This window comes from Schistocerca piceifrons, chromosome X (genome assembly GCF_021461385.2).
Source record: "Schistocerca piceifrons isolate TAMUIC-IGC-003096 chromosome X, iqSchPice1.1, whole genome shotgun sequence".
In the NCBI taxonomy this organism is placed as follows: domain Eukaryota; kingdom Metazoa; phylum Arthropoda; class Insecta; order Orthoptera; family Acrididae; genus Schistocerca; species Schistocerca piceifrons.
Window position 1 is genome coordinate 12,737,333 of NC_060149.1, and position 12,963 is coordinate 12,750,295.

Below are 12,963 nucleotides of genomic sequence, written 5' to 3' on the forward strand. Positions count from 1 at the left end.
TGAGAAAAACCGACACAATTTGTATCTGGCGGGCCATCACAATTTGCGCACGCAACGCCTTGATTGGTTAACTTCAGTGCTAATTAACTCGGAAACAGCGCCACGCATAGTTTTTTTGTTGTTTTTTTTTTGTTAATGATTATTTTTCAGCACAGCCTACCCACCCTGCAACACCATTACAAGCTTTTCAGACTGCTTCTAACCTCTCTGTATATTTAGATACATTATATAGACCGCTGATACCCAAGTCCCGCCTCAATTACATGATTTGCAAACATTGAGAAAAAGACGCTCGCACACTTTCACAGGAATAACACTACACATAGACTGTTGGAGCACACATATCCCGTAGCAGGGTGGCGACAGGGAGGGTATCCCGCCACTCCTCAAATTAATCGTGCCGATCTTGGACCGTTGTGGAACAAAGACTAAAGAAGGAGAAAAACAGTATAGATCCAAAAGTGTGTTTTAATGTGTACTTATATACATTTTCTGGACGGAAATCCCACTGAATGCAGGGAAAGGTGGGAGAGGGACCTTATGTCCATATTCTGTATAGCGAGTACGCCTCGACGACTGTTCGTTTCTCCAGCGAAAAAAAAAAAAAAAAAAAAAAAAAGGTTCAAATGGCTCCGAGCACTATGCGACTTAACTTGTGAGATCATCAGTCGCCTAGGACTTTGAAGTAATTAAACCTAAGTAACCCAAGGACATCACACACATCCATGTCCGAGACAGGATTCGAACCTGCGACCGTAGCGGTCGCTCGGTTCCAGACTGTAGCTCCTAGAACCGCTCGGCCACTCCGGCCGGCACTCCAGCGACACTTACAAGGGAACCTCCCCATCGCACCCCCCTCAGATTTAGTTATAAATTGACACAGTGGATAGGACTTCAAAAACTGAACACAGATCAATCGAGAAAACAGGAAGAAGTTGTGTGGAACTATGAAAAAGAAAGCAAAATATACAAACTGAGTAGTCTATGTGCAAGATATGCAACATCAAGGACCATGCCAGCTGACGAGCGCCGTGGTCCCGTGGATAGAGTGAGCAGCTGCGGAACGAGAGGTCCTTGGTTCAAGTCTTCCCTCGAGTGAAAATTTTACTTTCTTTATTTTCGCAAAGTTACGATCTGTCCGTTCATTCATTTACGTCTCTGTTCACTGTAATAAGTTTAGTGTCTGTGTTTTGCGACCGCACCGCAAAACCGTGATATTAGTAGACGAAAGGACGTGCCTCTCCAATAGGAACCGAAAACATTTGATCGCAAGGTCATAGGTCAACCGATTCCTCCACAGGAAAACACGTCTGATATATTCTATACGACACTGGTGACGGCATGTGCGTCACATGACAGGAATATGTTGTCGACCCACCTCACTCGCACACTTGGCGAATGGGTAAAAAGATTCTTCTACTTTGCCCGATTTAGGTTTTCTTGTGGATGTGATAATCACTCCCAAAAAAGTGATGAAAACATAAGAGTTTGTCACATAAACTGCAACAAATGAATGCAACAGTTTCACAGTCACACAGTTTTCACTGTGCTCTGTCAAAACATATGTTTTTTACGTTTTCAAATGTTTCCGTGTGTAGAGCGTCAAATCCTGCATATGTCCAAGCAAATCTGAACATGTCCTGGAATTTTGGAGAGCGAAGTGTGAGTGTGTGAACTTTGATAATTGTCTGAAAATAAAAATTTAAATTTTTCACTCGAGAGAAGGCTTGAACCAAGGACCTCTCGTTCCGCAGCTGCTCACGCTAACCACGGGACCACGGCACTCATAAGCTCATACTCGCCTTGATGTTGCTTAAGTTGCGCATGGACTACTCAGTTTGTATATTTTGCTTATTTTTTTCATAGTTCACACAACTTCTTCCTGTTTTCTCGATTGATCTGTGTTCAGTTCTTCAAGTCCTATCCACTGTGCCAACTTATAACTAAATCTGAGGGGGGTGCGATGGGGAGGTTCCCTTGTTAGTAGCGATATTGCGCCACCTGGCCAGGTAGAGTATGCAACTCTGGATAGCTGTGCTGCCGTTCTTGGTTTCCGCACTTAGTAGTGGAAGGATCCATTACTTGTGTTATTATAAACCTCTTTTGAGGTGCGTTCAAGTAGGGTGCAGTTTAGCGCTGCATCTATTGCAATAATAGCAAAGATCTGGTACATTGTACCAAGTTAAGCTTATGTTATCAAGAATGTGCTCGACTACGGCAAGCACACCACGTTCTGTGATTTTTTACGAATTCGTTTAGGAGTGTATCAAGAGGGGATACCACTTGGGCGTCATAGTTGTTCACTTACTTGCTGTACGGTTAGGAACAAATGAATCGGTCGCTCGATGATCTACCATTACTTCGTAAGGCGCTGAACTGGCCTCCTTTTAACCAGCACACTACCGAGGCACAACCAGTTATCAGAAAACAAAACAAACTTCCACCCTGGTTTCCACTGACCTCTCATTGACACCACTGAAGTCGCTAGTGGCTGTGGTTTGGTGTCAGTGCAATGCACGCTGTAGAGCGCCTAGTTCGGGGCAGTCCTCGAAGTAACAGTTCGTTGTGTGACTGTGGCGGCAGCTGCTGTTCAAATTGCTGCTGCAGATGCAGTACGACGCTCCAGAGCCATACGCCAACACGACCATCTTCCCTCTTGATAGTACGACATGGCCGTGCGGATCTCGGACTTGCTGCGACCGTAGCTTCTCGCGACTATCGCTGCCAGAAATCGTGTACGGTGGCTACATTCCTGCTACGTCTCTCTGCAGTATCGCAGAAGGATCATCCAGCCCTATTACATGACCTCGTTCAAAAATAGTAACGTGTTGATAGTGGCGTTCTTGTCTCCTTAAAGGCATTCCTGATTAACGTCAGCTTACCACATCCAATCTCAAAGGTAACTGACGCTCACGACCGTTATAGCAAGTATTTAAAGAAAACTTGGTTTGCATCGTCATAGTCGCGCAACTAGCGCAACTCGTATGTGACTGGCGCGAAAATTGAATTCACTATCTTTCGGTTGTAGAAACACGCCTGCCAAATTTCGTTTATGCCGCTCAACTCCTCGGTATTGCAATCAAAATTTTTGAGCACTGTATGTTTCAGGTTTGAAAGTCTGATATTATGCAAATCAGCGTTCCAAAGACGACAAAGTATTTAAGTGGCAGTAAACGTAGACTTGTTTGTAACGGGCATCGCCTTGGCTGCAGGCAGAGTGGGATCGCATCTGCCCGGCGGTACAACGACCGTGGCTGGTGCACCGGCAGGACAGGGAGTGGTCTTTAGACGGTTTCCCGTGCCCTTTTAGACAAATATTGTGTTGTTCCCCACTTTTCATCTCAGAAAGTACAGTACGCACATCGTTAAAATACGATCACACACAGAACAAAGTTTACATAATTCACAGACAGGCGACGCTCATGAGTCCTCCTCGGCTAAGCGACAGGAAGGCCACCTGGCCCCTAACTTAAATCTAGAGAACAATTTAGCCTAAACTGACGTGTTTAACGCTAACTAAAGGTAGGACTGGTGATAAACGTAGGAGTGAAGTGATTTAATATGTGAGTGGTTCTAGCTGCGCGTGACTCGATTCCATTCACTGGTACAGGCATTGGGTACGATTCAGTTCCACAACGGCATCTGGTGAGAAGGGGACACGTCTCACATACGACTGTCAGCTATTAAGCCCCGAGTTGTCCACCTGGATACAGGTAGCGTGCACTGCAGCAATACAAAACAACTACAGTGAAGATACGAGTAGATTCGAACCTGGCTGTGGAGAAGGAACTTTGCCGTGGTAAGCAGTATGTGACAGCCAAACATCAGAATTCCGATGGCAACGTGTTTAGCGGTATGAATAAAGAGTCCTGGTTTGTAACGCTACACACCACTGGCTGGAGAATGTACAACGGCTGAAACAAATGAGATTGAGATAGGAGAGGAAGGGGTCGGGACAGTCTTTGAGAAGTCGAGGTATCTGACTAGACGCTGCTGATTAGCAGGTAGGCTTGCCAACGTCTACCAGGGCCGCCTGCTCCACACTTGGCTGCTGACAGAGCTGGCCGTCTTCCTATCCCGACGATCCTAGACCGCAGTCTCACACGGGCTGTTCTGGTCGCTGCCGCTGAGTACCTGCCTGGACGCCTGTCCGCTTTTACCCGTTTGTGCTTGTCATGCCGTTCTCCTGTTTGGAAGAAGGTACTTTTCTATCCTCTAGTTCTCTTAAGCTTCGCCCTGACATAGAACAGATCTCGTATTCTCATAACGTGTGTCTTTAGCTTCTCAGGCGAAGCGCCCATCACTAGCTCTATGAGGAGAGGTAAATATTTTTTTTTACTCAGTCAGCCGAATGCAAGTATTTTTTTAGGCTGTTGATGCTTAGTTGCTGTCCACCTCCGTAACTGAACTGCCATGCGGAGGACCTGGTTCAATTCCCAGTACTGCTAGGCATTTTTGTCCGTGGTGGGAGGACTGGAAAGAGGTGTACCAGCCTCGTGAGGTCAGTTGAGGAACTACTTGAAACAGAAGTAACGGTTTCAAGGTCTGGAAAGCTCCTCCATACGGCATCCAAACAACGCCATTTGGCAGAGGATCACACGACGGCCGCCCTCTGGAGCTGATCGCGGAGTTACTTTTTGCATAATTTCGATGCTTCAATATATGTATTTCTCAACGTTAATGTGTCATTGCCTCATATCCCGTATCTCCGCATCACATCCCTAATTCACGATTGTACGCACATTCTAGCGTGTTTTTAAAATCGGCTGTTTGATTGTTTTCTGGAAATCGTTAATTATGCCATTTTATGCTCATAACATACTTTTCACCCTCACGTCTCTCAGTATTTAAAAAAATCGTGAATGCAATTCAAATACGTTGAAAGCTCGCTAAAGCGCTCCATTGGAGTCGTGTGATGCCTGTGGCGTCACTGACTAGTTCGCTGTTCCTACTGTCGTAATGCTCATCCACAGTGATATCTTGTTTTGGAAATTACGTATCGGAAAATGTGTTATAAATGGTGTGTAGCACCATACTGTACAAAGAGATCTATAAAAATGCCTGAAAAGCTGTTTTTGAGTGTTCTAACGAATGAGAAGATGATTGCAACTCGCTCATACACATCCAAATGACAAAGTAACTACGTGTGTGTATTTTTGCGAAGATAATTTTGATGTGAGTTAACACTTGATCTTCACACGTTGTCGCTAACAACAGAATAAGTAGCATGCTGGCCTTCCGGTGCATTTTATCGAGACAGATTCTCACTTGGGCCTTTTTTTCCTTTCTCCTTTTTCTGTCTTTCCTGTTCTCTTCGCTTAATAATACTGTCTTCCTATGGTTACTTTATTCGTAATATAGTTGTGTAATAGCTTTAAATTCTCTATTAATTACATTTTAATATCCATCTTCGTTTATTAACTTCACTTTACACCTGATATGAATCACAAGGGTGGTGTTAAGAAACTGAATTTCACGCCTGCTGTAGCTCTTATTCTGAAGAATCTGAGAAACCATTTAAAACTTTCTGACCACATTATTCTCCCGAAACATGTCGTCGTAGACAATAATATGCCACTTCCAACTGTCTCCACTGAGCATGTTGTAAAGCTGTACGATTTTGACAAAGAGAAACACCTACGAGGAGGTGCCGTAAGATCAGAGCATTACGATAAAATGAAAGTTGGTCCTGCTTAAGCACTTTTAAATCGTACACTGAGCTGACAAAACTCATGGAACACCTCTTGCCCGGCATAGTGCAGAACTCGACTTGGCATCGACTCAACGGGACGTCGGAAGCCCCCTGCACAAATACTCACCTATACTCCCTGTATCGCTCCATAGCTCACCTCTCGATTATGTCCCATAAATGTTGGCTGGAGTTCATGTCGGGCGGTCTGTGTGGCCAACGCCTTCACTCGAACTGCCCAGGATGCTCTTCAAACCAATCGCGAACAACTGCTGCCCAGAGACACGCACATTGTCTTCCATAAAAATTACATCGTCGTTTGAGAACATGAAGTTCACGCATGACTTTGAAGGGTCTCCAAGTAGCCGAACACAACTATTTCCAGTCAATGAACATGTAAACACAGCCCACACCACTATGGAGCCACCACCAGCCTGCTCAGCCCTTGCTGACAACTCGGGTCCGTGGCTTCTTGAGGTCTCCGCCACACTCGACCCTTCGCATCAGCTCTTACCAACTGAAATCGGGACTTATCTGCACAAGCCACGATTTTCCAATCTCTGGAGTCCAAACGTATGGTCACGAGCCACGGAGAGGCGTTCACATCCTGTTACCGAGGCAGTGGCGTCGGTCGTCTGCTGCCAGAGCCCATTAACGCCAAATTTTTTCTCACTGTCGTAACGGGTACGTTCGTCGTGTGTCCCACATTGATTTCTACAGTTATTTCGCGCAGTGTTGCTTGTCTGATAGCACTGACAACGCTACACAAACGCCACTGTTCTCGGTCGTTAGGTGAAGGCCGTCGGCCACTGCGTTGTCCGTGGTGAGAGGTAAAGCCTGAAATTTCGTATTTTCGGCACACTCCTAACACTAAGGACCTCGGAATATTGAAGTCCTTAACGATTTATGAACTGCAATGTCCCACGCATCTAGTTCCAAATACCATTGCGCGTTCAAAGTCTTTTAATTCCCATCTGTGGCCATAATCAAGTCGTAAACCTTTTCACACGAATCACCCGAGTACATATGACAGCTCGACCAATGCTCTGCCCTTTTATACCCTGTGTACGCGAAACTAGCGCCATCTGTATACGTGCATATCGCTATCCCTGCACTTTTGTTACCTCAGCGTAGTGTTTCAGCAGCCCTTCGGTATGCAGTGGAATAGCAGATACTTTAACGTTCTGCTGCGTCAATTGCATATTTCATAGACGTCGTTTTCCCTCGGTTTATATCAATGAACTGGAGGAAGAGAAAAATTGCAATATATAAAGCTGTTAAAGACAAACACAATGATGCTCTGCAGTTCCCCAAGAAAGTTATCACGCTGTGTGAAAATGTGAAAATTGAAAAAAGAGCTCCTTGGGAAACAGAAGTAGTTCTGGAAACAACCGCAAAAATTAACAATCACAATTACCTTCTGAATGAAAAACTTTACACTGTGTTTTATTGCCCCAGAAAACGTTTTCAGCATAGTCCGAGCAAACAATCCAGTTCCAGATTCCCTCATTTTAAGACAGTTCTGAAACGTATTGCTTTGTCACAGCATCCCCTCTCTAGTCACCGTGCACTGTAGTTTTCCAGTCTCTTATTTCTCGAATATGAAAGTCTGGATTGTTTTTGAAGAGCGACGAGTCCATAAACGCATCAACTTTCGGAAAGTTTCCTCGATCAGCCTTCACAAAATTCCTGTCCATTTTCAATTACAACTTTCGGGCTGACAGGCCGTGGTCGGTATGTAAGACTTTCCCCTAATGTACGTCTCGGCGAGGGCACCACAGACCATCACGTGACGTCGGCTGCGAGACTATCTCTACTAGTGCCAACATTCTGGACCGACGGTAACCGATCGTCATTCTGTCGGTACAAAATTGACATTCATATTTTACCTAATTTGAAATCTTCCTCTTTTATGTTCAAATTATTACGGTGTTTACAAATCTCAATAGCCTCTGTATACAAGCGCTCATGATAGTGCGATGTTTTCGACATGACGCTAAGACGGTAGTTCCTTTTATGTTCAACTAAACAGGTGTTGACACTTCTTCTCGTGGTGTCAATATATACTAGTCCACAACTACAAGGAACTTTATGTACAACAGGTGCAGCCAAACTACGTCGTATATCTTCTGCAGGTCTTAAATATTATTTCGAACTTCTTTAGAATATTTATGAACGGCAAAAGATTGAAACATGGCAGGGACAGGAAAGAGTAGGTTATTTGCCGTGACTCTTCTGAAGAAAATATCATGGTTTTCGCCTGAATTCATTTCGGAAAAGGAACTTATTTCGGTCATAGAGCGTAGAATTTCCTGTAGCTGATTCATCGGTTAATATAAATGCTGCTTTATGAAGTGTTCTACTGTAATACATCCAATACCATCTCTCAGAATCTTCCGCCACAGCAATAGCTTCCTGTTGCGAACGAACTTTTGGGCGCATTCTTGTGTAGTTGCTACAGCCAACGGTCTCTTACAATTTACCACCAAGAACTGCTCAGTTTCTCCTCAGGCTGAATGCATAAATCAAATACAAGAACAGATAGCTTGACTGGAATGCGGGCAACTACCATCAAATGACGTGCGCTGCTCTTAGATTGGTTGGTTGGTTGGTTTGGGGATGGAGACCAGACAGCGTGGTCATCGGTCTCATAGGGTTAGGGAAGGATTGGGAAGGAAGTCGGCCGTGCCCTTTCAGAGAAACCATCCCGGCATGTGCCTGGAGTGATTTAGGGTAATCACGGAAAACCTAAATCAGGATGGCCGGACGCGGGATTGAACCGTCGTCCTCCCGAATGCGAGTCCAGTGTCTAACCACTTCGCCACCCCGCTCGGTGGCTGCTCTTAGACCACTGTATTAATTCGAAGCCGCATCAAGTGCGTATGTTAACGCAAGATTGAAAGTACTCGCGATAATATTCCACAAAATCAGACAGATGAAGCGTGAACGAGACGGCGTCTGAGTGAAGACTGCCTTTTCGTTTCTAAAGCTAGTTTAGTCCTTGTGACGTCAAATTTGTTATCGTACAACCTCTTACATGTTCGTGAGCGATCGATTGACAGCGCGATCCCCACTCGATACCGCGGGTATTTTGATGTTACTAAATCCTAACTAAACATACCAGCTGCGATATAAGCCTACGGTAGCTGCGCAGTTTCGTTGGATCACCGCTTAAAATTGCTGTTGTAGGATCTATCCTTAAAATGAATAGCCAGAAGCTACTTTTGTAAGTTCAAAGTGTGAAGTACACCAATCTTTAATTGCGTCCTTAAGATCCTACCGGTGATGACAAGACCTCTTACAGTTTTTAATGTTAATAAACAGGTAGTTAGTACGGACATATGCGGAGCTTATTAGCTGTTATATCGTCAGAAACCAAAAGGGCACACAGTGCAGAAAAAGTGACCAGAGATTGCTTTACGCACAATTTAGTAAATACGGCACACATCACCAACATTTCTCAACTAAACCGAAACCACACTTTTTAACGGATTGTCTATAAAGCATAACCACTCAGTCTTGATTAAACAAATATAAATTTTAACTGTGATGTGTCCCGAGGCTAAACTGAACAAAGACAGAGGCAAGACCGGCACTGTATGCAACCGGCAACAAGCCTGAGTGAAAACTGAAGTAAGACTGACTAAAATGGCGCGACTCCTCAAGACTCATTTCCCTCAATGTACTCTGGCAGTCAACATAGACCAGGACGAGATCCCTGTGAGATATCGGTTTTCAGGTATTCGGAGGGAGAACTAGGAATCTGCTAGGGAATGTGTTGCCCATAGTAAAATCCAATGGGCGGTGGGAACATTCCAACCGTTCAAGTCACTTGGTCCAGATGGAATTTTTCCAGCTCTCCTGCAACAAGCAAGAGTAAACTTAATAAGATTCCTATGGAGGTTAGCCTAGCAGCAGGAATCATTCCTAACGTCTGGAGGCCAGTAACGGTTGTCTTCATTCTGAAGCCAGGGAGAATTGATCATACCAAGGCCAAGGATATGAGATCAATCAGTCTCTCCTCCTTTCTTCTTAAAATATTAGAAAAACTGGTCAACGTGCATATTAGGTTCAAATGGCTCTGAGCACTATGGGACGTAACATCTGAGGTCATCAGTCTCCTAGAACTTAGAACTACTTAAACCTAACTATCCTAAGGACATCACACACACCCATGCCCGAGGCAGGATTCGAACCTGCAACGTAGAGGTCGCGCGGTTCCAGACTGCATGTTAGGGAGAGGAGCTTAACTAGGATCTCTCTACACACAAACCAACATGCATACCAACCAGGAAAATCTTGTGAAACTGCACTCGACCAACTTGTTGGGAAGGTGGAGAAAGCACTACACTTTCAGGAAATAGCCCTCTGCATCTTCTTGGACATCGAAGGGACTTTTAGCAACACGAACTACCAATCGATGGTTAAGGCAGCAGAGGTGCATGGCTTGGAGACCACCATTTGCAGGTGGATTAGAGCCATGCTTAGCGGTAGGAAGGTAGAATCCACCATGATGCAAGGAAAAATGGTAATCAACACCACCAGAGCCCGTCCGCAAGGAGGGGTCCTGTCTGTCCCCTCTACTTTGGAACCTTGTGGTGAATGAACTCGTTGTAGAATTAAACTCTTGACAGGACTTTTGCCAGGGATTTTGCCATAGTAATACTTGTTAAATTTTCAAGTGCAGTCAGTGCTATGTCACAAGGAGCATTGAATATTGTGCAAAACTGGTGCAGGAAACAGGATGTAAGAGTCAGTCATAAGAAGACAGTAGACCCTACCATTTACGAGGAAGCAGATCGAACACACATATTGGAATCTCAAGCTTCTCGATGAAACTCTACTAGAAGGGGATAGTGAAACATCGACGGGTAACCGTGGATGAGAAACTATCGTGGACCGCTCACGTAAGGAGCACCTGTTCCAAGGCGAAAGGCACCAGGAGAGCTTGTGGTAAAAACTGGGGCTCAAGCCCCAACAGTATGTACTAATATACACCACAGCAGTAAGGCCTACGATCACCTATGGGGCTACAGTGTGGTGGAAAAAGGCAGAACAGCACGTAGCTGGTAAGGAGCTTGCTAAGGTGCACAGATTGGCCTGCTTAGCAAGTACAGGCGGAATTAGCAGCGCACCCACTGCTGGGATGGAACCATGCTGGACGTGCCCCCATTACACCTGTGGGTAAAGATGAAGGCAGCAGCTGTAGCACACAGGTTAAAGACTGGAAAAACCTGGAACTCACTGGGGTATCCAGGCTGTCAAACTAAATTACTGTGTGAGGTAGACATAGGTATGGTTGGGGAAATGCCGGCTGACTATATAACAACTCCCAGCCGCTCCAACAAGCCTTTCAGTGTAGTAATTGGAAGTAGAGAGCTCTGGGAGTACACATTTCGACACCGCACTAGGGACATAGGTTAGTTCACTGACGGTTCGAAAACAGACCAAGGTGTTGGGGTCGAGGTATACGGGGTGCAACCGAGGCTGGAGAGTGCAATCTCTCTAGGGAAGATGGCCACTGTGTTTCAAGCAGAAATATCTGCTATCAGGGTATGCGTGGAGAAGAGTTTGCGGAGATGCTACAGAGGTCGTAGCATTTTCATTTATTCAGACAGTCGAGCAGCCTTGAAAGCACTGGCAGCCTCTGCAACAAGATCAAAGATCGTGGCAGAATGCCACAAAGTCCTTGTGGAGCTACGGGAAAGCAATAGGGTAAACCTATTGTGGGTCCCTGGTCACTTAGGGATTAGTTGTAATGAGCAAGCCGATAGGTTGGTCAGGATGGGGGCGATGACACCATTTATTTGACCGGAACCTGTCCTGACAATCACCAAGGCGATGATCAAAATAAAACTACGAGACTGGATAAGGAGACAGCATGTAGAATACTGGGCTAAGGTTCAAAAGCAAAAACATGGCAAGGTATTGATGCCGAAGCCATGTTCTAAGAGAAGTCTCTCAATCCTGGGCTTGAACAGGAGAGAAATGAAACTCATAGTTGGACTATTGACAGGCCGTGGGAACTTCAGAAAACACCTACATACAATGTGGATAATAGAAGAAGGCCCCAAATGTAGGATTGTGGTGTGGGCGGGGAAACCGAATCACATTTGATCTTCGAATGCGATACATTGGAGAGTAAAAGACACTGAATATTCGGATCAACCAGGCCTGAAGAAATTGTGTCCGTCAAAGCACTGGTAAATGATCTCGTTGCACTGTTCGAGGGCATTGGTTGGCTTTACTGGAGACACAGGGAACTATACCGCACAATAAACTCTGTTCCGGTGCGGCCAGCAGCGGGCTTGACCAATGTTGTTTTTGCTTCCCTTATCAAATCAAATCAAATCAAAATGGCCCGAGCTTTGGCTTTATAAAGACTCCCTCTCGGATACTGTTCAACTTCTTTAATCCATAACAGTTTATAAATTCTATAGGTAAGAATGTTTGTCTTTCACTGGCTAACAAGATTATTATTATATTTTATTTATATATTACGTGGTATGAGCAGCGTGTAATAAAATACGCAGTACTAAATTATGCCTATGCAATGGGAGTCCCCAGTTTATGACTATGAGACACGTATTGTACACTAAAATTTAGTTATTGAAAATTTAGTAACTTTTAATTAGTTATTCTTGCTCTTTAATGTGGGTGTCAACAGATTCAGACAAATCAGGCGTTTGGAAGTATGTCAACAGGTCCCGGGAATTTACAGTAGTCTGGCTATAATTTGCACTGAAAGTTTAAACCAGGTGAAATCTTTAAGTAACAACATCTTTCAAACTAATTCAGTTCCGATTAACGTAAACACTTTGTCGAAAAGGGGAAAAATAACTTTTTAATGTGGAAGTGATCTTTCTTTCCGAATTCTCCAATTAGCTCGTAAGATTTTCCCTGCGGCTCGATGTACAACATTTGATAATTGCAATAACTTTTGACTGTCATCAGTTCCGACGAAACTAATTGGCACATTGCAACCATGAGAAGAAACTGAATGATCTGAATAGCGAAGTTTTGTGGGGGGAATTTGTTTCTACAATTTTTATAATTTGCAGAACATGTGATTAAATCAGGAACTTTAACATCGGAATTTTGAAAAGTAAATTTGCGAAAATTTCATATAGACCTTAATACATGAAATAGGAGTGCATACAAAGTAGAATAGCGGGAGTCAACCTGCTTTGTCACAACTTATAACTAACAAAGTGACTTTCATTGAGGTATACGTTAATTTCGGTAGGCTGTTTATGTTATAACAAAGTACAAAA

The 12,963-nt window shown here is 44.3% G+C and overlaps 1 protein-coding gene across 1 annotated transcript in view; it reads right to left on the bottom strand.

Moving 5' to 3' along the window:
- LOC124721805 (organic cation transporter protein-like) overlaps positions 1-12,963 on the bottom strand; it is a 547,381-nt gene that overhangs the window by 432,452 nt on the left and 101,966 nt on the right. The window lies entirely within an intron of this gene.